The sequence below is a fragment of the Ovis canadensis genome, chromosome 15, assembly GCF_042477335.2.
Source record: "Ovis canadensis isolate MfBH-ARS-UI-01 breed Bighorn chromosome 15, ARS-UI_OviCan_v2, whole genome shotgun sequence".
Taxonomy (NCBI): Eukaryota; Metazoa; Chordata; class Mammalia; order Artiodactyla; family Bovidae; genus Ovis; species Ovis canadensis.
Window position 1 is genome coordinate 38,601,383 of NC_091259.1, and position 24,682 is coordinate 38,626,064.

The 24,682-nt window shown below is 52.3% G+C and overlaps 1 long non-coding RNA gene across 1 annotated transcript; it reads right to left on the minus strand.

The window, feature by feature from the left end:
- Positions 1 to 241: 241 nt before the first annotated feature.
- Positions 242 to 24,110, minus strand: LOC138420917 (uncharacterized). The gene is made up of 6 exons (XR_011249360.1): positions 23,994 to 24,110; positions 20,662 to 20,851; positions 10,092 to 11,180; positions 5,306 to 5,480; positions 3,206 to 3,298; positions 242 to 720 (listed from the first exon to the last, which is right to left on the minus strand). It is a non-coding gene; the product is annotated as an uncharacterized lncRNA (long non-coding RNA).
- Between the last annotated feature and the right edge of the window lie 572 nt (positions 24,111 to 24,682).

Sequence of the window (24,682 nt, forward strand, 5' to 3'; positions counted from 1 at the left end):
GAAGATCCCCAGGAGAATGGAAAGGATACCCACTCCAGTATTCTGGCCTGGAGAATGCCATGGATTGTATAGTCCATGGGGTCACAAAGAGTTGGACACCACTGAATGACTTTCATGTTCAGAAATATAAGAGCATATTAAGACAACCATATATCAGCAGTTGGTCCGTTCTGTCTAAGGCAATAAGGAGGAATGATGACCTAATTGGGTCTGTTTCCAACACAACTACCTACAGCCAGAGTGAGTGTTCGAAAATATTTTATTTGGAGCATATGACGTTACTTGATATGACATTACTCAGATTTCTCAAAAGTCATTCCTTGCTAACCTGTGAACTCACTGGAAAAGACCCTGATGCTGGGAAAGATTGAAGGCGGGAGGAGAAGGGGACAACAGAGGATGAGACGGTTGGATGGCATCACCAACTTGATGGACATGAGTTTGAGCAAGCTCCAGGTGTTGGTGGACAGGGAAGCCTGGTGTGCTGCAGTCCATGGGGTTGCAAAGAGTCGGACATGACTGAATGACTGAACTGAACTGAACTGAACCTGTGAACAGCCATTAGGGAATTCAGTCTCTCCACTGAACAGGCAGAGTGCGGTGATCATTTCCACCACTTCTGGCCTCCAGATCCCTCTTCTGCCACCAGTAACCATGGTGACCCCACTTGGTAGGCCATCAGGAGTCTGTACTCCTTCAGTCCCATCTCAGCAGAATTCCCTGCAAGAAAATGGGAAAAGACTCATGTCTTTTTCCACATGCATGCGTGCATGCTCAGTCACCCAGTCATGTCTGACTCTGTGTGACGTGATGGACTGTAGCCCACCAGGTTCCTCTGTCCATGGGATTCTCCAGGCAAGAATACTGGAGTGGGTTGCCATGTCCTTCTCTAGGGGATCTTCCCGACCCAGGGACTGAGCCCTGATCTTCTGCACTGGCAGCCAGGTTCTTTACAATTTGAGCCGTTAGGGAAGCCCTCTTGGCAGCAGGGGTTAGTCTAGGAGAGCAGCAGTGGGTTCCCTGACTACTCAGCCTCCCACCAGAGAACTCCAGCCGGTGTCCTTACTGACCAAGAACTAAGCGTGCCTCCACTCACAGGGACCTCTCATTTTCCCCCGAGAGCCAACACAGCCTGGTCTCATCCTAGAAGGGCTATTTCTCTTCTTCACCTGATTTTAACCCTGCCCCTATAAAACAAGAACCCAGCATGAATGCATCTAAGAAAGCATCACTTGTTCCCAAGCTTGGCTGGCAGTGGAAGCACCACCGCATCAGTTGTTAAGTGTTCTCAGCAACTGGAATGACTAATTGGACTTCTGCTAATGCCTAATATCCTCTTGATGAAGAGAGGACAGGACACTGAGTAGTTCATTCCACCATAATAAGAATTACCATCAAGAAAGATCCATCCAACTAGATCCTGTCTCTGTTGGGAGTGTCAAAAGGATGCTGTTCTTCTGATGTCACTGTCAGAATAACTCGGGGGGAGCAAAATCCAAACATCCCTCACTCCCCGGGTTGACATTTAGACACTCGACTTTTTACAATTTACCAAGCATGTTAATGCACAGTATGTCATCTAACCCAACTCCTGGGAGGCTGATGGTATTGTTATCCCCATCATACAGTTAAGGAAACTGAAGTTCAGAGGGTCGCCCAAGGTCATACAATCTGTAAAAGGCTGAGTCAAACCAGGCACACAGGTCCCCTGACCTTCCTGCTTCTCCATTTCACTTTTTCAAAAAATTGTTTATTTCCACCTAGAGGCCAACATTGGTGCCAAGACTGTTGCAATACCAGGGAAGAGTTACAAAACCACCTCCCTCTTCCCAAGACAGGGCTAGCTATTGGGTGTCCTGAAACTGTGGAAAGACCAGTGCCAGCGGTTCTGTTCCTCACAGGCCTGGAAAGAAAACTTGTCATGCACAAAGACAGCACATTACATCATCCAGAAGGGAGAGAGACAAGAGGAAGGGGAGGGGGAAGAAAGGAAGGAGGGAGGGACAGAGGGAAGGGAGAGAAGCCAGTAAACAACCCTCCAAGGCCTTCGGGGAAATCATACACACACACAGGCCGCACGTACGCATGACAGTGAAATGGAGGGAGCATGGCTTTGGGGCCAGGTGGACTTGGTCAGTTTCCCAGCTCTAATATTGCTGGCTGTGTCTGTTAAAGTAAATCACCAAATCTAGATCTCTGTTTTTTCATCTGCAAAATGCAAGAATTTATACCCATCCAAAGACTGAAAAAAAAAAATATTGCAGAAAAATGTTAAGCCCAAGACTAGAAGAGAAGACGATGGGGACTCGGAGCTGAGGAAGTCGGGGAGGCTGAAATGGGAAGGCATTTAAGAACTTCAGATAAGAATCAGAGAGGTCATATTGAAGAAACCATTCTCTAGAATTCACAAACCCCAGAAGAAAGTTCAAATTCTTTTCCCCTTACGATTTTGATCCCAAGCCCAGCTCCCCTCCTTTCTCGGAACCCTTTCCATCCATCCCACCCTAATGAGTCTTCCAGACCAGGCTGAGACACTCCCAGCTGCCTGTCTTTGGCCATGTTTCCCCCTCCCTCACTCCCACTCCTGCGCCACCCCCACCCCACCCCACCCCACCCCCGCCAGGATATGCAGACCCGAGGCAGAGCTGGGCCTCCTGGCCCCAGCTGGCCTCTCTATGGCCCACTGCCCCAGCACCGGAGAGGAAGAAGTCTCACAGGTAGGGAAGCTAATGGCAGGACTCAGAGGGGTCAACCCAGAACAAAGATTTGAAAAAGGTCCATGTGGGGAAAGGGCCAGATTTGCTGCACTCACTTGCCTGCCTATACAAAGGGCAATAATAATAATAATAAATAACTAATAAAGATGGGGACAATAAAGGACAGAAATGGTATGGACCTAATAGAAGCAGAAGATATTAGAAGAGGTGGCAGGATTACACATAAGAACTTCCCTGGTGGTGCAGAGGTTAAAGCGTCTGCCTGCAATGTGGGAGACCTGGGTTCGATCCCTGGGTTAGGAAGATCCTCTGGAGAAGGAAATGGCAACCCACTCCAGTATTCTTGCCTGGAGAATCCCATGGACAGAGGAACTTGGTGGGCTACAGTCCACGGATCACAAAGATTCGGACACGACTGAGCGACTTCACCTTCACTATACAGAAAAGATCTTCATGACCCAGATAACCACAATGGTGTGATCACTTACCTAGAGCCAGACATCCTGGAATGCAAAGTCAAGTGGGCCTTTGGAAGCATCACTAGGAACAAAGCTAGGGGAGGTGATGGAATTCCAGTTGAGCTGTTTCAAATCATAAAAAATAATGCGTGAAAGTGCTGCACTCAATATGTCAGCAAATTTGGAAAACTCAGCAGTGGCCACAGGATTGGAAAAGGTCAGTTTTCATTCCAATCCCAAAGAATGTTCAAACTACCACACAATTGCACTCATCTCACACAGTAGCAAAGTAATGCTCAAAATCCTCCAAGCCAGGCTTCAACAGTATGTGAGCTGTGAACTTCCAGATGTTCAAGCTGGATTTAGAAAAGGCAGAGGAACCAGAGATCAAACTGCCAACATCTGTTGGATCATTGAAAAACAAGGGAGTTCCAGAAAAACATCTACTTCTGCTTTATTGACTACACCAAAGCCTTTGGCTGTGTAGATCACAACAAACTGTGGAAAATTCTTCAAGAGATGGGAATACCAGATCACTTTACCTGCCTCCTGAGAAATCTGTATGCAGGTCAAGAAGCAACTGTTAGAACTGGACGTGGAACAACAGACTGGTTTCAAATTGGGAAAGGAGTACGTCAAGGCTGTATATTGTCACCCTGCTTATTTAACTTATATGCAGAGTACATCATGAGAAACGCTGGACTGGAGGAAGCAAAATCTGGAATCAAGATTGCCAAAAGAAATATTAATAACCTCAGATATGCAGATGACACCACCCTTATGGCAGAAAACAAAGAACTAAAGAGCCTCTTGATGAAAGTGAAAGAGGAGAGTGAAAAAGTTGGCTTAAAACTCAACATTCAGAAAACTAAGATCATGGCATCTGGTCCCATCACATCATGGCAAATAGATGGGGAAACAATGGAAACAATGAAAGACTTTATTTGGGGGGGCTCCAAAATCACTGCAGATGGTGACTGCAGCCATGAAATTTAAAGACACTTGTTCCTTGGAAGAAAAGCTATTACCAACCTAGACAGCATATTAAAAAGTAGTGACATTACTTTGCCAACAAAGGTCCGTCTAGTCAAAGCTATGGTTTTTCCAGTAGTCATGTATGGATGTGAGAGTTGGACTATAAAGAAAGCTGAGAGCTGAAGAATTGATGCTTTTGAACTGTGGTGTTGGAGAAGACTCTTCAGAGTTCTTTGGACTGCAAGAAGATCAAACCAGTCAATCCTAAAGAAAACCAGTCCTGAATGTTCACTGGAAGGACTGGATGCTGAAGCTGAAGCTCCAATACTTTGGCGACCTGATGGGAAGAACTGACTCATTGGAAAAGACCCTGATGCTGGCAAAGATTGAAAGCAGGAGGAGAAGGGGATGACAGAGGATGAGATGGCTGGATGGCATCACCGCCTCAATGGACATGAGTTTGAGTAAACTTCAGGAGTTGGTGATGGACAGGGAAGCCTGGCATGCTGCAGTCCATGGATTACAAAGAGGCGGATATGACTGAGACTGGACTGAACTGGACTGAGCTGAACCAAGGACAAGGGCAGGACTGAGTCAGATACCAAGATTATTGAGCAAATACACCTGGCTGCGTCCAGAGCCATGTTCAAAGACACTAAGAGATGGAGGTGGTAGCTGAGGCTGGGGCAGCAACAAGGACCAGAGAGGGCAACCTGGCATCGATGAGACAGTTGGTCTGCAGCCACAGGCATCCATGGACATCAACCCAGTTGCCTGAGTCAGCAACCCAAGCTGGAGGCATAGAAAGGACAACTGGGCTGGAATAGGCTGCTTCAGAAACCAGTGGGGGTGGTGGGCTGGGTATAGCTGCATCAGTCAGGCCCCGTGGGAAGCTCAGGGGTAGTGGGCCCAGCACTGTTACACGGTTCCCAGGGAATGATGCCCAGGGCAGCTTTGATCCCAGAGCGTGGAGCATCATCACGGGGGCGGGCAGCCTTCTGTCCAGGGAGTCAGCCCCTCTCCTCTGCTGATGCCTCATTAAAATGGAACCTCCCCCTCCCACCCTCACCCCTTCTCTTTGTGCAACATCCGGATTTTCCTCTGCCCCCGTCTTCCCCACGACACCCCACCCTCCCACTCCCTCTCTGTTCCCACCTGCTGAGGTCAACGGCTCCGCCTTTCTTCACTCTGAGTCAGCAAGCAGGCAAGCTGCATCATCCAAGTTTAGAGAGGCAGGGATGGATGCCCTTTGAAGGCTTCTTCACGGCCTGGGTTCTATTCTTGGCTGTGCGGCCTAGAGCGCTCCACATCGCCTCTCTGTGCTTCATTCCTGGACAGAAGGGAAGAAGGTTCTGGCCAGCCCCCCGCCCCCCGTGCTCTGCAGTGCGTCTCCCCTTTGCAATATTAGCAGGGCTGGGATTCAGACACTGAGCCAAGGAGCCATTTGCCAAGGAAGTAATTGAAGTTCAGAGCAGTTAAATTGATTACCCAAGATTACACAGCTGGATTTAGAACTTCTTGAGGTGAGTACAAACAGCCTCAACAATTGTTGGTCGAACTGTTACTGTGAATATTCTGATGGTAGAAGACCAGAGAAACTCAGTGTTACCAGTTGCTAAAACCACTTGGGATGCCCAAGGCCTGGGGCCATAATACTGTTTCCCCCAAGATAGAATGTATGGTTGTGTACAGATGTGAGAGTTGGGCCATAAAGAAGGCTGAGCACCAAAGAATTGATGCTTTCAAATTGTGGTGCTGGAGAAGACTCTTGAGAGTCCCTTGGACAGCAAGGAGATCAAACCAGTCCATCCTAAAGGAAATAAACCCTGAATATTCATTGGAAGGACTGATCCTGAAACTGAAGCTTCAATACTTTGGCCACCTGATGCAAAGAGCTGACTCATTGGAAAAGACCCTGATGCTGGGAAAGACTGAGGGCAGGAGGAGAAGGGGGCAACAGAAAATGAGACATTTGGATGACATCGCTGACTCAATGGACATGAGTTTGAGCAAACTTTGGGAGATAGCGAAGGACGAGGAAAGCTGACATGCTGCAGTTCATGGCGTTGCAAAGAGCTGGACATGACCTAGCGGCTGAACAACAACAGGATAGAAGATCCCCAAAGCCTGCCGAGCCTTCACCCAAAGCTTCTTCTGTGCACTCTCCCCTTTCCTGACCCCCTCAGCCCCCCACCACCACTTGAAAAAGCAAAGTGTGCAGGTTCCCCCTTAGCGACACTGATGGGCGTGGACACCCACCACATGGGCCTCTGGGAAATTCCAACCCTGCAAACACAAGCCTCCAAGGACTTGAGCAGAGCCTTGATCCCCTCATCACGGAGGTTCAGGCCAGGACAAACGAGCTCAGCTCTGCAACGGGTCCCTGTATCTAGGCTTGGGGCAGAAGCCTGTGGTTAGGAAATAATGGGCTCCCTGGGTACCAGAGTCAAGACCTCATTCAGGGGAAAGTTGCCTCCTCTGGGCTTGGGCCCCAGCTTTCTCCTGTTAATTGAGATCATGACCCAACTCCCAGGACTGCTGCAGCTTGAAAGGGGCTTTGAGATGCTGGGATGAAAGGCGCTGGGCTGAGTACAAAGCACAGTGCGGATTGTCCTGGGAGTGGGAGGCCTGGCCCTGGGCCTTCCCCAGCCCCCGTGCTGAGTCACTTCCTCCATCCTGGCTGATTTTGCCTCTGTAATCCAGAGACACCAAACTCCCCTTTCAGGAGAGCTTGGGGTGGGGGCTGGAGGTGGTGTTCCCAGAGAGTGTGTGCAGGACACAGGCCAGGCCTGAACCTCAGCTCCCTGGGAGGGGAGGGGGGTCCACCGGCATTGATGCCGATGCTGGTGCTGCCATGCATTTACAGCTTCCTGACTCCCTCTCCACATGGTCCACAGACAAGCATCTTTTTGTTACGCTGGAAGAAACTGAGGAACAAAGAGCAGAAGAGGTTTCCCAAGGTCTCGGGGTACATCTGAAGAGAGAGCAAATCTGAAGCCTTTTGACTCCTGGCGTCCTTCTCCCAGAGGGCAGCCAGAGCCCAGTTACTCATTTCTTTAAGTATGAGGCTGTCCTGGGAGCTTCCCAGCCCTGTGCTTTGGATTGCTGGGGCTGAGGCAGAAGCACCGCATGGGCATGACCTGAAGGAATTTCTTCTCCTGCTCAACTAGTACCTCTTCAGTGCCTGGAAAGATCACTAGATATTTCAGGGTGAAGAAAAAGAACCAGAGATTCAGTAAGAGAGAGAGGTCTTCTGGAAGATCGGAGGGGAGAGGTGATGGCTGCCAAGGGAAGGGTTCCCGGGTTGGCCTCTGCCAGTGGACCGGAACCACCAGGTCCTCCCAGAAAGGCTTCTCCTGCTGGTCTTCAACTGGCCTCCAGGAGATGGAGCTCCCCAAACCTCCTTCATCTGGTGAACCTCAGAGCATCCCCCTCCCAAGGGACTAGGGTCCCCATTCAGTGTTCCAGTGGGTAGACAGTGGTTATCCTGGCCACTCATGGGCCCCGGACAAACAAGATATGATTCCTGCCCTCAGAGTCGAGAAGAAACAATTGTGGCAACCCAGACTGAAAGGGGAGACACATTAAACCTTCCCAGGTGATGCTAGTGGTAAAGAATCTCCCTGCCAATGCAGGTGATGTGAAATTCACTTCCTGGGTCAGGAAGACCCCCTGGAGAAGGAAATGGCAACCCACACCAATATTCTTGCCTGGAGGAATCCCAGTGACAGAGGAGTCTGGTGGACTACAGTCCATGGGGTTGCAAAGAGTTGGACACAACTGAGTGACTGAGCAGGCACACAGACTGAACGGGATGTGAGCCGAGATCGAGGGAGGTCCCGGCAATGTGCTGTGGGGGCCAGTGGGGAGGAAGGGGAGGTCTGGTCAACTCAAAATACAGAGGCTGCTCACCTGTATTTGGGAAGCAAGACTTATCCCTGTCCATTGGTAAGGCATCTCCCCCCAGTTCAGGGGCCATCCTTTGAACTAGCCAGACTTTGTTGTTATCATTCAGTCACTAAGTCGTATCTGGCTTTTCGTGACCCCATGGACTGCAACACACCAGGCTTCCCTGTCCTTTGCTATCTCCTAGAGTTTGATCAAACCCCTGTCCATTGAGTCCGTGATGCCGTACAACTATCTCATCTCGACCGAGCTGAGCTCAAATCAAGCAGGTGCTTCCCCTGGGAGCTTTCTCATGGCAGGAAACCCCAAAAGTAGGGGGGACACTAACCCCAGCAGCCAGCGGGTTTTCAGGTCACAGACACCAAGTCTGAGAACAGCCAAGCCCAGAGCATGCACTTCAGGGGGCCTGGCTGCTTTACTGCTGGTGCTTGTTAGAAGGTGATGGAAAACATCGTGTGAAGGGCAGAGGAAATTCCCCAGAAGTAGTAAAGGTGGTTAAACCTCAGGACAGCAGGGTGAGGGTGGCTGGGTAAGGCCTTCTAGGGAAGACTTCAATGTGCTGGGTTGTTTGAGGCGGTTTGGGTGGAGTCTGGCCGGAGGCGGGAGGACTCCCTGCAATGACTTCTCAGGTTTCTTCTCAGCTGGGGCCGATCTGAAGGCCCAGGGAGAGCACAGAATGGAACAGAGCTGGGGTGCGAGGAGCCAGTGACGGGTTTGCTTTCCCTATTTCACTGGGAGCGGGGCTTGCGCCTCCTGGCACCGGTCCTTCCTGGGGCCCCAGCTCCAGCTTGTTAGTTTTAACTGGAACAATTTCCTTTGAACTCAGCTTGAATTAGCATCACCATGGCGATGGATCAGAGTTTTCACAAGTCGACCTGGTCTTCACCCCTTAAGCAATTAGTTCAGAGGAGAAAAGCAGGAGAAGGAGGAGGAGAAAGAGGAGGTGACTGGTGAAGGGAGAACACAGGCAGGAAGGGAAAGGCAGAGGAGGGAGAGGGGAGGAGATGGAGGAAGGGGGAGAAGGTGCGCAGGTGTGTGTGGGGGGGTGGCCTGGCCTACCAGCTCAGCCCCGCCCCAGGGGACAGAGTACCCACCCTGCCCCTGTGAGCCTTTACCTCCCCAGCCCTTCCCACATCGAGCACCAGACCTTCCACAGGGAGCCCAGGAGGAAGGGGCATTGTTCCAGTTTCTCAGGGGAGACCCACAGCCCAGCCCCTGGAGCGGGTCACCCCCAGGCAGCCAGCCTACCTCTAGCCACTTCCTCCTGCACGGACCAGGTTGGTGAGAGCTGAGAACGGGGGTCTGGAGCCTGAGCACTGAGGAGGGGTCGCAGATCTCCTACTTATCTGCTCCATGACCCTGGGCGAGCCACCAGCCCATGTAAAATGGCAGAGGGAGGGAGGGTCAAGTGAAAGGGCTGCCTTGGTGCAGACCCTGCAGCAGTCTCGGTGAGGGTCATCGCTTGCCTGCTAGTCGGCCCTCACTTGTCTGGGAGCTTCTGACGGGGGCAGCGACTAGCTCTTAGTCATTGCTGAGTTCTCAACACTAACTCAGGGCCTGACCCATACAGGGCAGCCAGTAAGTATTTTTCAAATATATTAACAAACGAATTATTGCTATTTTTTTAATGGTGGTAAGAGTGGGAAAAGTGTGTGTATGAAAGTTGCTCAGTTGTGTCCAGCTCCTTGCGACCCCATGGACTGTATAGTCCATGGAATTCTCCAGGCCAGAATGCTGGAGTGGGTAGCCATTCCCTTCTCCAGGGGATCTCCCCAACCCAGGGATCGAACCCAGTTCTCCCACACTGTAGGTGGATTCTTTACCAGCTGAGGCACCAGGGAAGCCCAAGAGTGGGGAAAGGGAAATAGCAAACCTGAATCCTCCAGAATTTGATGGAGACTCTTGTCCACGCCTCCTCCAGGAAGCCCTCAAGGACTTGCCACGCCTCCATCCCCCTCACCCCACCCCAGGTTCGCACCCACTGGGGCTTCTGCATCTCCATTACTAGGCTGTTAGGTCATTCATAGACACTCACTCATCTCTCTCCCAGCTCTGTCTGGTGTCCCTAGAACAAGGACTGTGTCTCATTCGCCAGCTCCTTGCGTGTTCCAAGCACGGAGAGGGTCCTCTAGAACTGGACGTGATTGTAGGAACCTGGGTATGTGTGGAATGCTGGCACCGTCATTCAACTGTGTCCGGCGCAGGGCCAGGTGTCTGACTTTCAGTGAAGGTAGTCCCTGGGGAAAGCAGTGTATGAAAAGAGGACTTGCAATGAGGCGTGTTGAGTGGAAAACAGGGGCGTAAGAGGATGGGATCACGAAGCAGGAGGCCTCGTGACGTCTGTTCTACAAAGAGCTGAGGAGGAAAGGTGTTTGCTAGGTCCGCCAAGGCATGGAGCATTTGCAGAACAGTCTTTTCACAGAGGGAGTCAGATGGTGGAGGACGGGCTCATCAACTTCTGAACTGACCCAGCTGCTGCTGCTGCTAAGTCGCTTCGGTCGTGTCTGACTCTGGGCGACCCCACAGACAGCAGCCCACCAGGCTCCCCTGTCCCTGGGATTCTCCAGGCAAGAACACTGGAGTGGGTTGCCATTTCCTTCTCCAATGCATGAAAGTGAAAAGTCAAAGTGAAGGCGCTCAGTCTTGTCTCTTAGACTCTTAGCGACCTCATGGACTGCAGCCCACCAGGCTCCTCCGTCCATGGGATTTTCCAGGCAAGAGTACTGGAGTGGGGTGCCATTGCCTTCTCCAAACTGACCCTGAGGAAGGACCAAATGTGATGTCTCTCTCTGGCCTGGAGGCACCTCCAGGCAGGCTCACGGCTCCAGCTGTCTCCGTTGGTTGCACCAAGCCCCACCCGGCAGCAGGAGGTGCCCATGAGCTCTGAGCTCAGCACCACACCACCACTGCAGCTCAGCTGATTGCTGTCATGTTAGGTGTTAGTAAGGTGTCCGACTTCTCAAAGTTCCTTGTCTGCGAAGTGGTACTGAGTAGGGATGATAACACATCCTGGGCCTCATGTGGTTGTCGTGAGGATTAAATGAGGTGCTGCTTGCAAAGTCTTTCAGCGCAATACCTGGTACCCGGTGTGGGGAGAAATCTCCACCAGCTGCTGCATTCCCAGCTTAAAAAAAAAAAAAAAGGATTTACTTATTTGGCTGTGCTGGGTCTTAGCTGCGGCATGCAGGATCTTTAGTTGCAGCATGTGGGATCTAGTTCCCTGACCAGGGATCAATCCAAGATCCCCTGCATTGGGATCTTACCCACTGAACCACCAGAAAAGTCCATCCTGCATCCCTTTTGAAGCCTGTTTTTCCCACGTGTAAACTGGAGGTCAAATTCTTTCTTGGCACCTTCATTTCATCCACTCCTCCACCTCTAAATATGAGCACCTTTTCTCTTTAGAAGCTGTCCATTCAGGCATGGACATGGCGACTCCCCTCTGTCCTAAGAATTGCCCTGCTGGGCCCTGTCTCTCTCTGTTTCTCTACCTCCTTTTACATTTTTCCACGTTCTTTAAAACCTCCCTCTCCAACCCTCACCCCTCCTCCTCTCTCTTCTTTTCCCAAGTCCTGCCTTTGGCCTCTCTGTCTCTCCCTCCCTCCCTCCCCTTCCCCCCTCTGCTGCTCATTAAAAAAAAAAAAAAATCATTCTAAAAACGCCAAAAATGCACTCATCCTCCAAGGACCCCAGTCCAGCACAAAGGGCTGGTTCTTCAGGCTTCTCTGGTGGCCTCCCTCTTGCCCACTGCCTTTGACTCGTTGTGGCCTCATTCACATGACTGGGAGGGCTAAGTGGGGAATTTCCCATGTGGTCGGGTAGGGAGGAGGCTGGGAGGGCAGGAGTTGGATGCAGGAGGTTGAGGATGAGCTGTTTCAAATCTTCCCGAGCTTTGGTTTATCCTCAGGGAGAAAAACAAACTGCTTACTTGATATCACAAAACCTAAAGAATTTTATCAGATTGGCAGGAAAGATGTAGGTTGGCAATCGGTGAGACTGCAGACCAGGATGTCTACCATGTGGAATGTTCCATCTGGAGAGCAGAGTTGGAGAACAGAGCAGGGGTGGGTGGGGAGCCCTTTGGGCCTGGACGCAGGGGAGGGGCCCTCAATCCCTGAGAGGCCCTCTAATGTGCGCACACTGGGGTTCTTCTGGACGCCACCCACACACAGCCCTACCTTCCCACTCAATGCCCTCTGGCCAAGTCCCTGACCCACAGGGCACTGACCTGCAGGGTGCCTAGCTCCTCCCCTCCAAAGCCACTGTGACCTCACCCCAGTCAAGTCCAGAAAGAAACACATCTGATGCACTCAGGTTTGGGGCAGGAACCTGGGGCAGAGGACAGGAGCAGAGGATAGCGTAGGAGCCCTCTCAACCCCATAGGAACCCCCCTTCTCACAGGGGCTCTGGGCTGCCCCTGGACTGTGGCCTTCCCAAGGCTGCCCAGGAGATGTGGCAGAGGCCTTGGCTGCAGCCTTTCCGGCCCTCCTGTCCTCCGGGATCTCAGAATTTCCCAATCGCCTCCCGGCACTTTTACTCAACACCCTCCCCTCCTTTCCCCATCCACCCCTTAGCGGCTGGGCTGCTGGAAGCCAGTGGTGTTCCCGAGTTAATCAAAAACTCCTGGACTTTGCCCTTGAATGGAGGCCATCATCCCATTGTCCCAGGGCTCCAGGGTCAGCTTGCTCCTCTTGGACTTAAATAGCTGTAGAAGACTAAACGGTGGGTGAACGTGAGAGCTGAATTAAAGTTGATCCAGGGCCTCCTGCTACTACCAGGCACTGGACTGGGTGCTCAAGAGAAAACTGACCTCCCAGCTGTCCTACTGGGGATGCGTGTGTGTATGCTAAGTTACTCCAGTCGTCTAGACTTTCTGAGACCCGACGGCCTGTGCCCCACCAGTCTGCTCCGTCCATGGGATTCTCTAGGCAAGAATATTGGAGTGGATTGCTCTGCCCTTCTCCAGGGGATCTTCCCCACCCAGAGATCAAACCCACGTCTCTTAGGTCTCTCACAGAGGCAGGCAGGTTCTTTACCGTTAGCACCACCTCCCCTGTTTTGCCTATAAGAAACTGAGGTGCAAAGCCTTGAAGAAACTTGCCCCAGACCTTGAAAATAGGAAGAGTGGAGAATGCTTTGAACCATCCAATGGAGTTATTTTGGGGGGTAGAGGGGGTTGGTTGACTCATGATTGGTTTAGAACATTCTAGAATTATCCATAGCTTCTGGACAGAAAGCTGAAAATAGGTGTGATGTTCCAGCTCAAAGAGATGAGTGAATTTATGCACAGCCTGGGCTCATAGGCAGAGGGAGGGGCCCCAGGAAAACCAGGAAGGCCCACGAGGTTTGATATTCTTTTAGACACGGAGGCCATCAAGATGGCGCTGTGTATGGATGAAGAGTGTTAAAGAGAACCCCAAACCCAGGACACCCCTACAAGGGTCCTGGAGAATATTGATGTCGCCTGAGATGATCAGGACTTTGGGATACATTGCTGGAGAGGCCAGGGACATAATTCAGCCCCATCTGGAGCAGGCAGGGCCTGAAAATTGATGCCCAGCAAAGCAAGGGCACTTAGGGAGCTCAAGTTCTCCGGCTCCCCTCCACACACACTGCCTGGCCACCCACTTGCTGGGCATCCTGCAGCTGCGCTAAACACACCCTCCTGGACTCCCCTGGTGGTCCTGTGGCAAGGAGTCTGATTGCCAAATGCAGGGGACATGGGTTCGATTCCTGCTCCAGGAAGATTCCAAGTGCTACGAGGCAACTAAACTTGTGTGCCCTAGAGCCGGTGCTTCGCAACAACAGAAGCCCCCACAATGAGAAGTCTGCACACACCACAACTTGAGAAAGCCTGTGAGCTGCAACGTAGACTCAGCACAGCCAAAAATAAACAGATAAATAAATTAATAAATAAGTGAAACTTAAAAAATAAACTTGCTCCTCTTTCCTTCCAAGGCCCAAGCAAACGTCAGTTCTTGTTGCCTCCTTCCACTTTATTTTTCCCATCTGTCCTCTCCCCCTTCCCCCTTCCTTGGCCCGCTCCCCCATCCCACTCCCCCATCTGCCCTAAAGAGCAAATTCCTATCCTGACCGGGAAGCTCTGCTGGAATCTGGGAGGCCTGGTTTCTGGCTGAGGGAGAAGAGGCAGATTCAGGGGCAGGCCTGAAGAAACTGGGAGGCAGAAGGAGGGGCTGGCCAAGGGGCGAAATGAGTTCCTGGCAGGGGAGAGAGGGAACTGGTGGGACAGTGGCCTCAGAGCCTATGAGGCTTGCAGAGAGATTTTGGGGTGCAGGACAGGGGTTTCTCAGGCTCCCTGCCCTACAGAGGGAGCCTTGGTGGTGAAGGGGCAGCTGCGGAGGGGGGGGTCACTCCCACCTACACCAGCCCTCAGTCCCAGCTCAGCACCCCCAGGTGGTCTGGTCCAGGCTGCCATGGAAAGCAAAAGTCCAGAAGAGGGGCCCAGCCAGGGGGAGACCCAAAAGTCAGAGGCAAACAGGCAGCCCTGGGCCTCCCCAGCACGGCAGCCTCGCCGACTCAGGGCACTCACTTGGGGCCCTCAGGCTCCCCAGGCCTGTGTCTGAGAACACTGGAAGTCCCAACAGCAGGGCTGGCTGGCTGCCTCCCTCCGCCAGGCCCAGGTTAACCCTTGCACAGCTGGGCAGCTTACTCGTCTCATCCCCTTGCTTGCATCCCAGCACAGGGCAGGTTTCCTCTGCCTGCCTGCCAGCTCCTCGAGGCTGACACCTTCCTTGTCCCTGGCTTCCTCCACACAGGCAGTCCCCTGCCTCCAGTCCTCCCAGAGAGCCTGGCAGTCCCATCTCTGCAGATGACTGAGCCTTTGGCCTCTTCCCAGCCCAGTCAGCCTTTGAGAAATAGGCTTGGTGTCCTGAATTGGAATGGACGGGCCTTAGCAGCCCTCCCATCCAGCGCCTCCTTTACAAGGAGGAAACTGAGGCCCAGGGTCACACAAGTGCTGAGGGCAGCTCCTGATCACCTGGTGAGGAGGCAATCTGGGGTGCCAGGGCCCAAGAGGAGATGTGGGCAGCCTGAGTCAGGGAAAGGGAAGCGGATGGGGAAGGACAGAGGCACGGCCTGGCTCTCTCCCTGGGCAGGGCAGGCCTGGCCTGTTACCTGGAAGGGCAGGTATTGCCTGAGATTGTTTGTGGGGGTTTCCAGGTGGCTGGAACTGAATCACAACCTGCACGCGCCACCCATCCTCGTGTGGGCGCAGTGAATCAGCATGCGTTGTCCTGCGGGTGTGGGGTGGTCGGCATTCCACACGTGGGACGGGCCCCAGAGCATTGGGTGTCTGTGTCTTCAGGGACCGCTCACCCGTACTGGCTCACCAGTGTGCTTATATGTGTCCCTGCCTGGCCTCTGCGGGTCTTACGGAAATTAGGTGCGTACAAGAGCATGCCTGTGTATGTGCACACACCAGTGGGGGGCTAGCTACTTGGCTGTGTGCTTCAGACAGAGACAGGGAAGCACTGTTGTGCTCCGAGCTCCAGCCTACTCCAGTGCCTGAGTTTCTAGCTGCCCCAGCTGAACTGCGCACAGATGTGGGCTGCTTTGCTGCAGTCCTAAGCAGACCTCCCGGGATTTTTCCAGAGGAAACGCAGAAATATTGTGGTGTCTGCTCTGAGTAGTAGGAGAGAGAATGGGGATGGGACTTGACGGTAGGGCTCCAAAAAGGAGGGACCACAGGCCAGCGGGAAACTGAGGAAGCAAGAGCCTCCCCCAAAGGACGGGCTGGGACCCAGGGGCAGGGGTGTCTGATGGTTTTCGGCTGTAGGGCCCCGGGTACCACTGGGGAGAGTGATGTCTTTGGTTGTCTCCAGTGTCCAGAGTGCTGGCCCCAGCGCCCAGCCCACCTCGGCCCCTCCTCTCCGGGCCCCTCCCTCTCAGGGCCCTGGGCAAGTGCTCCATTGCCCTCTGGGCAAACACACACCAGCACCTCCATCCCCTCCGCACCATGAGCTGGGAGGCACCACACATACACAGGCACCCCAGCCACCATGGCACCACCACCCACACACGGACCACACACACATACACACATCGTCACCACATTCACACACACACACCCTCATATCATATGCCAGCATTTCAACACCGCAATCAAAGCCACCATACAAACGCCCCCACTGCACACAGACTCCAAACCATACACACCCTCTCCCACAAACAATGACCCTGCATGCCCACCCCACCCCCACTCTTCATCAAAGTTTGCCCCCATAAACAGTTCCAGACCTTTCCAAGCCAAGGAACAGTCCTGATACTGTTCTTAGGCTCCTCATCAGAGCAAACTATTTAAAGCTTTAAAAGAATTTGGCTAGTTCTGTCCCACAATTGCCTGGACTGGTTTAAATGCAACTCGCCCCCTCCTACTACCACCCCCCGACCAGGGATGAATTCTCCCATTCAACCCATCACTCTCCAGGGCACAGAAGTGTCTCTCTTCTGGGCAGTGACCCTGGGCTGGACCCTGTCTGCCCTCTGCCCTCAGAGGTGGGAGGCATCCTTGTGCATCTTCCCCCAGCAAGCCTTCCTGGAGCACTTACTCTGTGCCTGGCATGGGCAGGGCAAGTGGGAGGCACAGGGCTGGAAGAGAAGCTTTCTCTACCCTTGGGGACCTCACCGCTCAACAGCAAATGGGGCGTGGGCTGTACTGAAGCCACCAGACACCCTGCCAGGAAGGGAGATAAAGTCCAGAGGTAGGAGAGAAGGCTGCTAGCCCCCCAAGGCAGGCAGGCTTCCTGAGGGAGTGGCTTGTGGGCAGGCCTCCACCTCTCGGGGGCATTTACCTCTGCCCGTGTAGGAGTAGGTCAAGAACTCTGGCCTCAATCCCAACCCACATCTCTAGCACATCATCCTGTTTTACTGAATGCATAACACTTATCTAAATTTACTGTGTCTGAATATTTGTTTTTATCTGTGTCCATCCTGTAATATAAGCTAAGAGAAAGCAAGTCCATTGCACTTAGGAAAGGGTCTGTGTGTGTGCATGCTAAGTCGCTTCAGTCGTGTCTGACTCTTTGTGACCCCATCGACTGTAACCTGCCAGCCTCCTCTGTCCATGGGATTCTCCAGGCAAGAATACTGGAGTGGGGTGCCATTTCCTTCTCCAGGGGATCTTCCCGACCCAGGGATTGAACCCATGTCTCTTATAACTCCTGCATTACAGATGGATTCTTTACCACTAGCGCCACCTAGGAAGCCCAGGAAGGGGTCTGGTGCTCTTTAAGTGAAGGAAAGTGAAAGTGAAGTTGCTCAGTAGTGTCCAACTCTTTGTGACCCCATGGACGGTAGCCTACCAGGCTCCTCAGTGCATGGAATTTTCCAGGCAAGGGTACTGGAGTGGGTTGCCATTTCCTTCTCCAGGGGATCTTCCCAACCCAGGGATCAATCCCAGGTCTCCTGCATTGCAGGCAGATACTTTACCATCTGAACCACCAGGGAAGCTAAGTGAAGGAAGGGAGATAGAAAGGGAGGGAGAGAGCTTGGTGTCCCAATGCCAGGGGACATGGAATGCAGTGTTGCAGGAGGAGATGGTGCTGGGCCTTGAAGGCCAAGCTGAGGAAGCTGTTAGGTTTGGCACAGGGCACTGATAAGAACAGACCAGTGAGCCCCTGAATTACCGAAAATGGAATCCAGCTGCTTGCCACTCCAAAGCCAATAAAAAGGCAAGGTTGGAGGGAAGGAAAGTTTGCTTTATTTCAGGGGCAGGCAACCTGAGGGGGAGGGCAGACTCTTATCCAAAGACTAACTCTCCCCCACTGGGAGTCAGCGGGCAAGAGCTTGCATAGGTGGAGAGAGGCAGCTACATGCAGAAGCAGCGCAGTCAGCTCCGACTGGCGTCTTGAAATTCATCATAGGATGACTTGACCAGCATCACCTCGACTGTCTTAAGCACAGTTAGTCCTCAGTTCCAGAGCCGGGTTTTTCCCATTTCTTTGAGGCCAGTTATTAAAATTGTGGCGTGCTAATAAGTGCCCCCTGGCACTGGGACACCAATCTGCGGTCTGGTCATCATATAGTTAACTTCTTCCACCTGGTGGGGGTTTCAGTGTTTACAAGTAGGCTTACAGGATGTGGCTCAGAACATTATCTATAGCCCTGGACGAGGAATCAAAGGTCCTTGACTTTACTTAATGACTAAACTATTATTATTTAGTCTTGTTGGACTGTTTCCTTTGCTTCTGCACTTTCTCACTTCTCTGATTAAACTGATTCTTTAGCTAAAGTTTTTCCATAGACAAAAGGCAGGCTGAGGGCATGGCAGGGGGCGGGCGGGGCTGCGGGGAAGGAGCATAGGGTCCTGCTCTGTTTCACCTGGGCCAGCTATTTGAGCGTGCAAAATGCTTTTGACTGGGGGGCATCAGGGTCTCAGAGGCAGCAGATTGATAGATAAACTCCACGTAGTAGCAGGATTTGAGTGCATGGCTTTTTGCTTTATAGGGCTCTATATAAACCTATTACAGTGTTAGATTTACATCATAGGAGTGAGACAGACAAAAATAGAGCTTCAAACTAACAGATAAAGTCAGATAAATTTCTCCTTAGCTTCTCACTCAAACCAGCCAACAGGAATCAGTCCTAGGTGGAGCTGGGTTATGATGCAAAAGTTCTGTCTCTAAGAAAACACATTTCTATGGAGCAACCCCATTACTGCCTTCATCTAGAGCACTGAAGGAATTTGGGCACACTAGATCTGAGAGGACAGTGGCTTCGTCCCTCATCCTGTCTTAGAGGCCCCCTTCTACCGTTAAGAGTGTGGACCAGGTTAGTACCAGGGTCTCACTCTCCCTGGGAAACAGTTCACTTGATTATTATTTTTTTTTAATATTATTACTTGGCTCAGCTGGGTCTTAGTTGCAGCACGCAGGATCTTTAGTTGTAGCATGTAAACTCTTCATTGCAGCATGTGGGATCTAGTTCCCTGACCAGGAATCAAACCCAGGCCCCCTGCATTAGGAGCATGGAGTCTTAGCCACTGGACCATCAAGGAAGTCCCTATACTCGATTTTAGAACCAAAAAGATCAGTGGGAGCTGAGAGCAAATCCTTTTGTGAGCAACCTGCCCACTTTCCCAAGCAGGGCAGCATAAATGCTACAGGGGGGTTTCACCCTAAACATTCTACCTTTGGAGGGAGGTTTTATCTCAGCAAACATCAGCCAGAAGGGCCTGGAGGTGCGGGAGGGGCACCCCGTGGCATCTTTAACGCATCAGCCTGCTGTCCTGTGTACTGAAGACTCCCCAGGCCTCCAGCTCCGCATTCTACAGCTGACAGCTCCAGGACTGTGTGCAGAGCCAGGCCTGGGAGGAGGGATGCTGGGTTCTGGTCTTGACTCCCAGGACAGCCCTCTGAAGCGGGGCATCTCGCATCTCCGCTGGAGCCAGGTCAAGTCAGAGAAGCCAGGGTCCTTCCTGGAGGGAAGGGACAGAGCAGCAGGACAGGCCTGGCCAGGAGAGACACAGTGGGGGTGGGGGGCACAGGCACTGGACTTGTCAGAGAGACAGCCCCAACCCTGACTCTGCACTGATCTGCTCTCCCGGTCAGGTCGCTTCCATTCTCTGCACCACAGTTTCCTCCTCTGTAACATGGAGACAACCATCACCACCCTGTTTGCTGAAGAGAGAGATGCTTGCAGGTCCAAGGGGACAGGAGAAGAAAGGTGCTTGTGTTCCACACAGGGGGCAGATGAGGCTGCTCCCTGCTCCCTTCAGCACCAGAGGTGGTAGCAGGACAGACTAGAAGACCCCTCACCCAGAAAGGGCAAAAGCAGAAGGGAGCCGCAGAGGATGAGATGGTTAGATATCATCACGACTCAACAGACATGAGCTTGAGCAAACTCCAGGAGATGGTGAAGGACAGGGAGGCCTGGCATGCTACAGTCAATGGGGTCCCAAAGAGTCGGACATTACTGAACAACAACAACACCCAGGATTAATTAAGAGGCTCTTGTTTCTCAGCACCTGCCTGGAGACTGAGTCCCAGCACCACCACTCATTGGCTGGGAACTCAGACCAGACAGCTCAGCTCTCCGGACATTATCTTTGACCTGGGAGAGGGGGTGATGCTGCTGGATGACTGCTAAGCTCTGCCTTTGTCCTCTGGTCCCTCCATCCCAGGCTCCCAGGGAAGGTGCCAGCCGGCTGGCAGCTGAGAGTGGCTGCAGGTGGGACACGGGAGGCGGGCCTGAATCAGGGGCCAAAGGGGGGCCCCATTTGTTACCCTGGCACCTTGGCTGAGCATCCTTTCTTTTTATTTCATGCGTGTATTTGCTTATTGGCTGTGCTGGCCTTCATGGCTGCCTGAGGGCTTTCTCTAGTTGTGGCAAGCAGGGGCGGCTCTTCATCGTGGTGCTCAGGGGCTACTCTTCTCACTGCGGTGCCTTCTCTCGTTGCAGAGCACGGGCTCTAGGCGTGCGGGCTCAGGAGCTGTGGCACAGGCGTAGTTGCCCCACAGCATGTGGAATCTTCCCAGACCAGGGATCGAACCCAAGTCCCCTGCATTGGCAGGGGGACTCCTAACCACTGGACCACCTGGGAAGTCCCCATCCTTTCTTCTTTCAGTCTGCCACGTTCGTTCACTCACCTGCTTCTGCAGCAAACAGTTATACAATGTGCCAGGCACCGTCCCAAGTGTGGGGAAACAGAAGTGAGTTTGTTCCCAGCCTGGTGGAAGACCACACGAGATGTAAACAGATGGTTCCCAGCCAGCCTGGAGCATGGGGAGGGCCCCCATCCACGAGGGACAGCTCTCTCTCAGACACTCAGTCAGCTTGCTGCAATGATGGGAAAACACAGAAATTCCTCGGCACTGAACAGCTTAGGAGTGGTTAAAAAAAAAAATGCCAGAAAGGTTGCTGGGTGGGATAATTAATGTTTTGCTGAAAAGAAAAATATTAGTGTGTGTTTCTCTGCATGCAAACACCTCAGCCAACAAGACGATTCAAAGAAAACAAGTGGAACCATGGGGTTTTTCTCACAAAGGCTTAAAAAATAAAAGGGAAAAGAAACAGACAGTAGTCACAGACACACCTCCTCTGGTGGCTGAAAGAACATTCCCTACCAGGTGAGAAAACCAAGACCCAGGGCTGGGCAGGGCTTGGCTGCCGCTCCTTCCTGGGTGAAGCCTGACCAGCACCCGCACCCCACCCCACAGCTCCTGATCCAGGCTGCCTTCTCATTTCAAGGCACTCATTTCCATTGCCAGGGCAAGGGCAGTGTCTGCCCACACTAGTCAAGCATCTTAAGGAACCAGAGATTTCTAACTTCTGAGGGGGCATTCAGGGTTTCCCAGGTGGCTCAGTGGTAAAGAATCCACTTTGCCAATGCAGGAGACACAGGAGACGTGGGTTCAATCCCTGGGCCGGGAGGATCCCCTGGAGGAGGAAATGGCAACCCACTCCGGTGTTCTTGCCTGGGGAATCCCATGGACAGAGGAGTCTGGAAGGCTACAGTCCGTGGGGTCACAAAGAGTTGGACATGACTGAGCACAGCACAGAGGGGAAATTCAGCAGGTGTCACCTCCATTCACCTGGAGTCCCGCCTTCAAACAAAGGATTGCCTCATCTGCAGCTCATGTTCACAGTGGAAAGACTTGGTTAATAGGAGGGGATGAACTATTTTTATTTCTACTCATATGAACTATATATATACATAAAAAAAGTTCAGAATCCCCAGGCAAAAGGATGGGCACAAACGAGCCTCTCTCTGGTTTGATGCCAAAGCTGACAAGGGCTGCCAATAAGTGCCAAGAAAATCCACCAGGACTAAGGTGCCTGCTATCTTCCCCAAGTGCAATTCCACAGCCGTTGACCCTCAGGAGGACAGCTGTAGCTTTAGGCCTCCCTCTAGAATCCAGGAACTTCCCTGGTGGTCCAGCAGCTAAGACTCCGTGCTCCCAATGCAGGCGACCAGGTTCAGTCCCTGGTTGGGAAGCTAGATCCCACATGCCGCAACTATGACCCAGCACAGCCAACTAAATAAATCAATAAATGAAATACTACTACTAATAATAATAAACAAGTAGAATCAAGTCCAGGCCTCAAGAAACACAAGTTCAGGAAGGGTCCTCTTCCCACTGTGTCTGCAAGATGCCTGGGGGCTGGGGCTCGAAGGAAAATTTGTAAGACAGGGTTGTTGCTGCGACTCCCTCTTCTGCCTTTCCTATAGCCAGATCGGCCCCAGAGTCCAGGCGAGAGTGAGCTCTCAGCCATGTGTGGGCCAGGGAGAGCAACGAACAGCCAGGGAAGCCAGGGCACCCCCGCCCTCCACTGGGACAGGATCAGGCCTGGGTCTTGCCAACCAGTTTGGGCATAAGTGACCCCTTTCTGTAACCCCAGGGCAGATGCAGAGCCTGTGGTCCCTACCACACCCAGCCACTGGCAGGGGCTTGCTGAAGTCTGTGGCTTGGCTCTGGGACCAACGGTCAGCCTGAGGTCTTCCTCCACCAGGGTGCCTGCTGCCCGCTTGGCCATCAGAGACTCCCACATACGGTCAGTGTTCTCCCTCCCTTACTTCCCCCCAACCTCTACATTTAAACTGGGGAATGGACAAGGACTTGCTGTATAACACATAGCTGCTGCTGCTGCTAAGTTACTTCAGCTATGTTTGACTCTTTGAGACCCTTTGGACTATAGTCCACCAGAATCCTCTGTCCATGGGATTCTCCAGGCAAGAATACTGGAGTGGGTCGCCATGCCCTCCTCCAGGGGATCTTCCCCACCCAGGGATCGAACCCACGTCTCTTATGTCTCCTACGTTGGCAGGAAGGTTCTTTACCACTAGTACCATCTGGGAAGCCCATAACACATAGACCTCTGCTCAATATTATGTAATGACCTAAATGGGGACAGAGTTTGAAAAAAGAATAGATGTTTTGAATCACTTTGCTGTATATCTGAAACTATCACAACACTGTTAATCAATTCTACTCCAATATAAAATAAAAAGTTTAAAAAGAAAAAAAGAAGACTGGTTGTAATGCTTTTCCTTTCCAGTAATTGTACTAGTACTGGATTCCTCCATCTAAACCATTTTACTGAATTTCATTTCTACATTTTTTTCTCTCTTCATCCCCTTTTTCTTTAACTCTTTTTGGTGGGGAGAAGTGATGAGGACCGTGCAAGGACACCAAATTTCCAATGCCAGAGCCCTCTGTGGCTGCTGGGCTTGTTAAAGTTACAGAATGGGTGTTCCACTAAGCACTCCACACCTGCTCTTTGCATCTGTGAAGACTGGCCTCAGAGGGGCCCAGGGGACTCTGAAAGCTTGCACACCGGCATCCAGAGTCTGCCTAAGTTGCCAGTTTGCTTCAGCTGCAGGTCTGCAAGAAGAGAAGGAAAGGGGACCTTCCCTGGTCGTCCAGTGGCTGAGAGGGCTTCCCAGGTGGCACTAGCAGCAAAGAACTTGCCTGCCAGTGCAGGAGACATAAGAGATATGGGTTCGATCTCTGGGTCTGGAAGATCCCCTGGAGAAGGAAATGGCAACCCACTCCAGTATTCTTGCCTGGAGAATCCCATGGACTGAGAAGCCTGGTGGGCTACAGTCCACAGGGTCACAGAGTCGGACACGACTGAAGAGACTTAGCATGCACACGCACAAGTGGTTGGGAATCAGTCTGCCAATGCAGAGGGCGTGGGTTTGATCCCAGGTCTAGGATAATCCCGCGTGCCCCGGGGCAGCCAAGCCTGTGCATCACGACTCCTGAAGCCCGCACACCTAGAGCTCATGCTCGGCAAAAGGAGAAGCCTGCACGTTGCAGTGAAGAGTAGCCCCTGCTCACCGCGACTGGAGAAAGTCCATGCGCAGCGTCAGAGACCCAGCACAGCCTTAAACAAATAAATACGTTTTTAAAAAGAGAGAGGAAAGGTATTCTGAATTTTGGCACAACCACTCTAATTAGCAGCAGCAGCAGCTCACCTGAGAACTTGTTAAAGTTTTCCGGCCCCACCTGAAACCTGCTGAAACAAAACCTGGGTAGGGGGACCCCGCCACCTGTCACTGACGTGGCGGCCTCCAGGTGGCTCTGATGGCGTCAGCCTCCGGAGAGCCTGGTTGGCCTTGATCCTTCCTGAGAATAGGCCTGCCGCCAGCACCACTGCCACCAGCACTGGAGAGCAAAGGTGGATGCGGCTTCCTAGGAGAGTGCCTGAGGTTCCTGATGCAGGTGGTGAGGCGGGAGTCTGGGGGAAGGTTCTGGAAAGCAGCCCAACATTCATAAGGACCTGGAGACCTGGTCCATTCCACAGATCCCCAAGGCAGCATCATCCACCGAACAGTCAGTCTGCTAAATCCCTCTCTCTTCTCAGGAGAAAACCCCCAAACCTTAGAAAGTTAGGTCATTTGCTCAAAGTCTTTCAGAAAACCAGTGGCTGAACCCGTACTCAAGCAAGAAGGAAACTGACCTGAAAGCCAAACCCAGCATCTGAGGCTACAGGGATTTGCTGGTTCATTGAGTCATTTGATAAACAGCACAGACTGCCTGACATGGTACAAGCTCATCTACATCCAAGCCTGTGTGGTAGGGGCAACCACTTTCGTTTTTCTGATTGAGGCTTCCAAGGGCACAGCCACTCTCCCAAGGTCCACAGCTTGGAAGCAAGGAGCTG